Raw genomic sequence first — 6,788 nt, 5'->3', positions numbered from 1 at the left:
GGTCCAGGTCCATCGATTGAGCTCAAATTCTTCGCGCGTTAACAAACGCGCGCTCAAATGGTGAAGACCTTAGCCGACTTCCGGACGGCGGTGGACCCCGAGGAGAATACTTATCTTCGCGTATTGCTCCGGAGCATGCGTGAAGAATTGGAGGGGTTTCAGAGGGATACCGGCGGGAGTAGCGGTGGCGTTGGGGGCGACGGAGGCGGCGGCGGCGACGACGAAGGGTTGGGCGACGACGGAGGCGAGGAGGCGAGGAGTGATTTTTTATGTTTTTTTTTTGTACTTTTTAATTTTGTATTTTTTTTAAATTAATGTATTTTTTATAAATTATTGTACTTTTTTATAATTTTAATATTATTATTCAATTTTCCTGTATTTGTCTCGTAAATTAAATTCCGTATGTTGCTACGATTGTAAATTAAATTATATAATTGTTATTAGTAATGTGGATAGGCTATGAGATGGCTATGGGAGGCTATTGCATGTCCAGATGATGTGGCATGAGGATTTTAGTGCAGATGATGTGGCAGTGGGAAGACTATAGGATGACTATTGCATGTCCAGAACCATTAGAGAGCTGCTCTAGGGCGCCCCATTGTAGGTGGGGGTAGGAGGATAAAAGTGATGATGTGTCGCCGGCGCCTCATTGCTAATGGCCTAATACAAAGACCATTTTATAGTTAAATCTTTAATCAATGTAATAAAGTTAGTAATGCAGAGATGCATTACTAATTTACAATGATGGCAGAAAATAGTTAAATCTTTTAAAAGTCTCCTCACAGAAAAGAAAACCCTCTGTTGTATCTCGAGTCACTCGTTTCCTCTTCATTTCCCATCTCTCCCTATATCTCTCGAACATTCCGTCTCTGGTTCATTCCTTCCTCTCCGAAGCTGCAACCGGTAAATTCTTTCTTTACTTAATCTATTGTGTTTCGAATCGATTTCCTGTTTATATTCTTCGATCGATTTCCAATGGCTTCTCAAAACTAGGAAGATGCCTCCTTATATTATCTTTAATTTTCATTACGATTGCGGTAGTCCTACAATCTCCGATCTCTTCCCGTCTGTTGTTATATTCGAAGAATCATATCGATCCTGAATTTCCGAAAATAATTATATACTCTGTGCTGATTTTGGTCGTTTCGATGGGGATTCGGCGTGTTTTCAGCAGCTTGTTGCACTATATGCTTCCTAGAAAGAGAGCAGGGGAAGGCGAGGCTGTTAACGTTAGTGATTCCGATAGTGTCAAGAGGCAGCGCGTGGTTTCTTCTACAGAAAACTCCAGCAATCAGGCGAAGAACAACAGCAGCGACGGTGTGGGGAAAAGCAACTGCAGCGAACCGACAGTCACTGACATGGCGTTTGACAATGGAACCCAACGTGATATTGATGAGGATCTCCACAGCCGGCAGCTGGCTGTCTACGGGCGAGAGACTATGCGGAGGCTGTTTGCTTCAAATGTTTTCGTGTCTGGAATGCAGGGCCTCGGAGTTGAGATTGGTATAATTTTTTACTAACTCTCTCAGATATACTTGGATGCTGTTTATATGTTATTGTTTGATTCTGTATATTCACTTGCTGTCACAAACTTTATGGAATTTGTGAATGCTCGATGTAATCGATCTCGGAATCAGCACTAGTTGTGAGTGATATTCATTATTCAAGCTATTCTGAATCTGTCACTGTCTTTGGGATTTTTTCCTTAGGTTTCCTTTATAGCTTTTAATTTTTTATTTGCTAGATTATGCTTGCTGTGTGGCTGTCCTCATGTTCCTGATGACCTAGGAGAATGTGTCAAGAGATAATTTTTAGTAGAATTCATGCGTTTATTCATAGGATCTGATCATCTGATTTATATTGTGTTTGCTTGTGAAAGTGTCTTTCCAATGATACGCATATTACAATTTGTGTCTGAATGCTTATTTGATGAATAAATAGGAGAGGCTTATCATAACTCAAATACTCAATGCTTTTTAACACTTTCAGCCAAGAACCTTATCCTTGCTGGTGTGAAGTCTGTGACATTGCATGATGAAGGATCAGTGGAGTTATGGGATATGTCTAGTAACTTTGTTTTCACAGAAAAAGATTTAGGTAAAAACAGGGCACTTGCTTCAGTTCAGAAGCTACAGGAACTAAATAATGCTGTGACTGTCCTCACTTTGACTACAAAATTGACTAAAGAAACAACTTTCAGAATTTCAGGTAATTCTTTTTAGTATAATTTGTTTCTTTTTGTATTGCACACACTTTTTCGACATTGATTCCGTGCATACGTAGTCCCCTCTGCCTCTCTCCCCTTGTTGCTTTTGGTTTTCATTTTGCTATGTATTATACCTTCTCCGAACCCTAAAACTGTGTCTTTCTGCTAACGTTGAGCATGCATAAGATAAAGTACTTATTGATGTGAGTTGTTGCATATGTTACTTCATCTGGCTGAAGGCTTCAGTGGGATAAGTTCAAATACCTCGTAGCCTCATTGTATCAGAATTTTTTGTCTGCTGATGATGCTAATTTCCATTCATTTAAAATCCAAAATAGATTCATGTGACTGAATATTTGTTCATATGCATGATACTTAAGTGCATATCTACAAACATCTTCTTACTTGTTTTCCTTGACATGTGTACTCTTTATTTAAATTTATTTACTTGTGAAATAGAAGCGTGGATTCACTTTGTCTTTTGCCGTGCATATTGTTTCAGTACAGTTACACTTCTTCTACTCCTTTATAATATGGCTGTCACTTTTACTTAAACAATCCATTGATTGGGAAACTAAATGTTTTTATGGAAACTTTCATTATCACAATGTAACATTCTGACCTAATAGCTAAAAACCTACAATGATAGAGAATACATTGTTTTATGAATTATGGTATCATAAAGATAAGCTTAAGTTTACTTGCTATTACTATCATAACATAATATGGGTCTAGTCTGTCTAATTGTCTATATCAATAATCCCCACATTCGGAAGAACTGAAGGAATGTTCTCTTTCATCCTATCCCATATATGTTGTGCAGTTAATTCTACTATTATTAGCTTTTGCTTTTCAAAATTGGAGGCAAAATGTTTTACCCATGTCCTGATAGGCCAGCTACTGTGTGTTCAGCATTTGCTTTATTTTAGGCATCAAATGATCTTCGGAAAAAAGCTTAAGTTTACTTATGAGCGTTCCTGCAATCCATCACTGCCATGCATACATTATTTTTATGTTTCAGTTATTTCTTATAAAGATAAATGTTACCTCTGCAGCTGTGGTTTTTACTGACATCAATTTAGATACTGCAATCGAGTTCAGTGACTACTGTCATAATCATCAGCCACCTATTGCTTTTATAAAGACAGAAGTAAGAGGTCTTTTGGTAGTGCTTTTTCTGTGATTTTGGACCTGCATTCACTGTAGTCGATGTTGACGGTGAAGAGCCTCATACCGGAATTATTGCATCTATCAGTAACGACAACCCTGCTCTTGTGGCATGTGTGGATGATGAAAGGCTTGAGTTTCAGGATGGGATCTGGTTGTATTCTCAGAAGTCCGAGGAATGACTGAACTAAATGATGGAAAGCCAAGAAAAGTAAAAAATGCACGTCCTTACTCCTTCACCCTTGAAGAAGATACAACTAGTTATGGTGCATATGAGAGAGGTGGTATTGTAACTCAGGTGAAACAGCCCAAGGTGCTGAACTTCAAGCGCTGAAGGAGGCATTAAAAGATACTGGTGATTTCCTTCTTTCTGATTTCTCCAAGTTTGACAGACCCCCTCTTCTGCATTTGGCATTCCAAGCATTAGATAAGTTTGTGTCTGAAACGGGGCGCTACCCAGTTGCTGGTTGTGAAGAGGATGCACAGAAGTTGATTTCTATAACCAGTAACATGAACGAAAGCCAAGGTGATGGCAAATTGGATGATATTAATCCTAAGCTTCTTAGACACTTTGCTTTTGGTGCTAGAGCTGTCCTGAATCCTATGGCTGCCATGTTTGGTGGCATTGTCGGGCAGGAGGTTATGAAGGCATGCTCTGGGAAGTTTCATCCTCTTTTTTCAGGTTATTAATTTCTCTCCTGCTGAAAGCCTTTCTCGACTTGTTTTCATTCCCTTTCCTATGTTTCCCCTCTTGACTAGATTAGTAATGAAACTTGTGGCCTACTACATAGAATGAGTCCCGATTGAAGTTATTAAAACAATTAGAATACTTATTGCAGTTTCTTAATAAAAATTTGCTCCCTATGGCCTGACCGCCCGAGGTCTTGTAAAATCTTGTTCTTGTGTATTTTGGATAGAAGTCATGACTTGGACACTTTATAGACTAAAACTGCACCATTCACTTCTTGTATGTATATGGTATAGTTTGGTGTTATGTTTTACTTTATATTTATTCTCTTTTTGTGAACTTTAGGTCTACTTTTTTTCCATTATGTAATTGTTTAAACTTTTATCAAAATTTAAGTCGCCACAATCACCGTCACCATTTCTGCTGTAGCTTTATTCCCAGAATAGCTGGTATAAAAATTATATAATGCAGCTAAACTTTTTTGTTTTGATGTTATTGCAGTTCTTTTACTTTGACTCCGTAGAATCGCTTCCTACTGAGCCTATTGATCCCAGCGACTTCCGACCCTTGAATAGCCGCTATGATGCCAGATTTCAGTGTTTGGGTCTAAGCTTCAAAAGAAACTAGAAGATGCAAAAACTTTTGTTGTTGGATCTGGTGCTTTAGGCTGTGAATTTCTTAAAAATTTGGCTCTCATGGGAGTTTCATGTGGATCATCTGGAAAATTGACAATTACTGATGATGATGTGATAGAGAAGAGTAACCTAAGTAGGCAATTCCTCTTCCGGGATTGGAACATTGGGCAGCCAAAATCCACTGTTGCTGCTTCTGCTGCTTTGGCAATTAATCTCCAGTTTCATATAGAAGCTTTACAAAATCGTGTTGGCTCGGAGACTGAGAATGTTTTCCATGATGCTTTCTGGGAGAATCTCAGTGTTGTGATCAATGCCCTGGACAATGTAAATGCCAGACTTTATGTTGACCAGAGGTGCTTATATTTCCAGAAACCACTTCTGGAGTCTGGAACTTTGGGTGCCAAATGTAATACTCAAATGGTCATTCCCCACCTGACGGAAAACTATGGTGCTTCCCGTGACCCCCCAGAGAAACAAGCACCAATGTGCACTGTGCACTCCTTCCCGCATAACATGATCACTGTTTGACATGGGCCCGGTCAGAATTTGAGGGATTGCTAGAAAAAGACACCGGCTGAAGTGAATGCATATCTATCTAATCCTGCTGAGTATGCCTCTGCAATGAGAAATGCTGGCGATGCTCAAGCAAGGGACAACTTGGAACGTGTAATTGAGTGTCTTGACAGGGAGCGATGTGAATCTTTCCAAGATTGTATTTTGTGGGCTCGTCTAAAGTAAATCTCTTTCAAATTCCTTATATATTCTCTTTTTGGGTTGGATTTATGTTGCTAACTTCCCTGTGAATATGCTTATATGAATTTTCTGTCCATTGGCAGGTTTGAAGACTATTTTGCAAACAGGGTGAAGCAGTTAGCTTTCACATTCCCCGAGGATGCTGCAACAAGCACTGGTGCACCTTTCTGGTCAGCCCCAAAGAGGTTTCCTCGTCCCCTGCAGTTTTCTACCTCTGATCCCAGCCATCTTCACTTTTATTATGGCTGGATCCATCCTGCGAGCAGAGACATTCGGCATCCCTATAGCTGACTGGTGAAGAACCCCAAGAAACTGTCAGAGGCTGTTGATCAAGTCATTGTCCCTGATTTCCAGCCAAGAAGTGATGCAAAAATTGTAACTGATGAGAAAGCTACTAGTCTTGCTACTGCTTCCGTGGATGATGCTGCTGTTATTAACGATTTAATTGTGAAGCTTGAGAAATGTTGCCAGGCATTACCACCAAACTTCAGGATGAAACCGATCCAATTTGAGAAGGTTTGCATCTTGTCCTCGTACAAAATTTAACAATGCTGCTAAGAATGGTTTTTATCTATTCAGCTACTTTCTCTCTAATGTTGGTGCGTGTTTGTGTAGGACGACGACACCAACTATCACATGGGACCTGATCGCAGCACTTGCAAAACATGAGGGCAAGAAATTATAGCATTCCTGAAGTGGACAAGCTGAAAGCCAAATTCATTGCTGGGAGGATCATTCCAGCCATTGCAACTTCCACAGCAATGGCCACCGGCTTGGTGTGCCTCGAGCTGTATAAAGTAATCGATGGGTCCCACAAGGTAGAAGATTATCGCAACACAATTTGCGAACCTTGCTCTCCCGCTATTCTCCATAGCAGAACCAGTGCCTCCCAAGGTTGTTAAACATCAGAACATGAGCTGGACCGTGTGGGACAGATGGATCATAAAGAACAATCCAACTTTGAGGGAACTGCTCAAAATGGCTTTCCGACAAAGGACCTGAATGCCTACAGCATTTCTTTCGGAAGTTTGCCTGCTCTACAACAGCATGTTCCCTCGACACAAGGACCGGATGGACAAGAAGATCTCAGACCTTGTACGGGATGTAGCCAAGGTAGAGCTGCCACCGTACCGCAACCACGTGGATGTCGTTTGTGGCAGCGAGGATTGAAGACGACAATGATGTTGATATTCCCCAAATATCCATCTACTTCCGCTGATCGCTCAGAAACTAGGACCTTTATCCTTTGAACTCCCTTCCTTCCCTTCTGATATTAAGTTATATGAAAGACAGCATATCAAGACGATTTAGACTCTCTCTTATCATAAAGTGGGGTGAA

The 6,788-nt window shown here is 40.3% G+C and overlaps 1 pseudogene; it reads left to right on the top strand.

The window, feature by feature from the left end:
- Positions 1-742: 742 nt before the first annotated feature.
- On the top strand, positions 743-6,788 carry LOC121789790 (annotated as a pseudogene).

Source organism: Salvia splendens, unplaced genomic scaffold (assembly GCF_004379255.2).
Source record: "Salvia splendens isolate huo1 unplaced genomic scaffold, SspV2 ctg339, whole genome shotgun sequence".
Taxonomy (NCBI): Eukaryota; Viridiplantae; Streptophyta; class Magnoliopsida; order Lamiales; family Lamiaceae; genus Salvia; species Salvia splendens.
The sequence above is the reverse complement of the archived record's forward strand: the minus strand, read 5'-3'. Positions and strand labels throughout refer to the sequence as shown.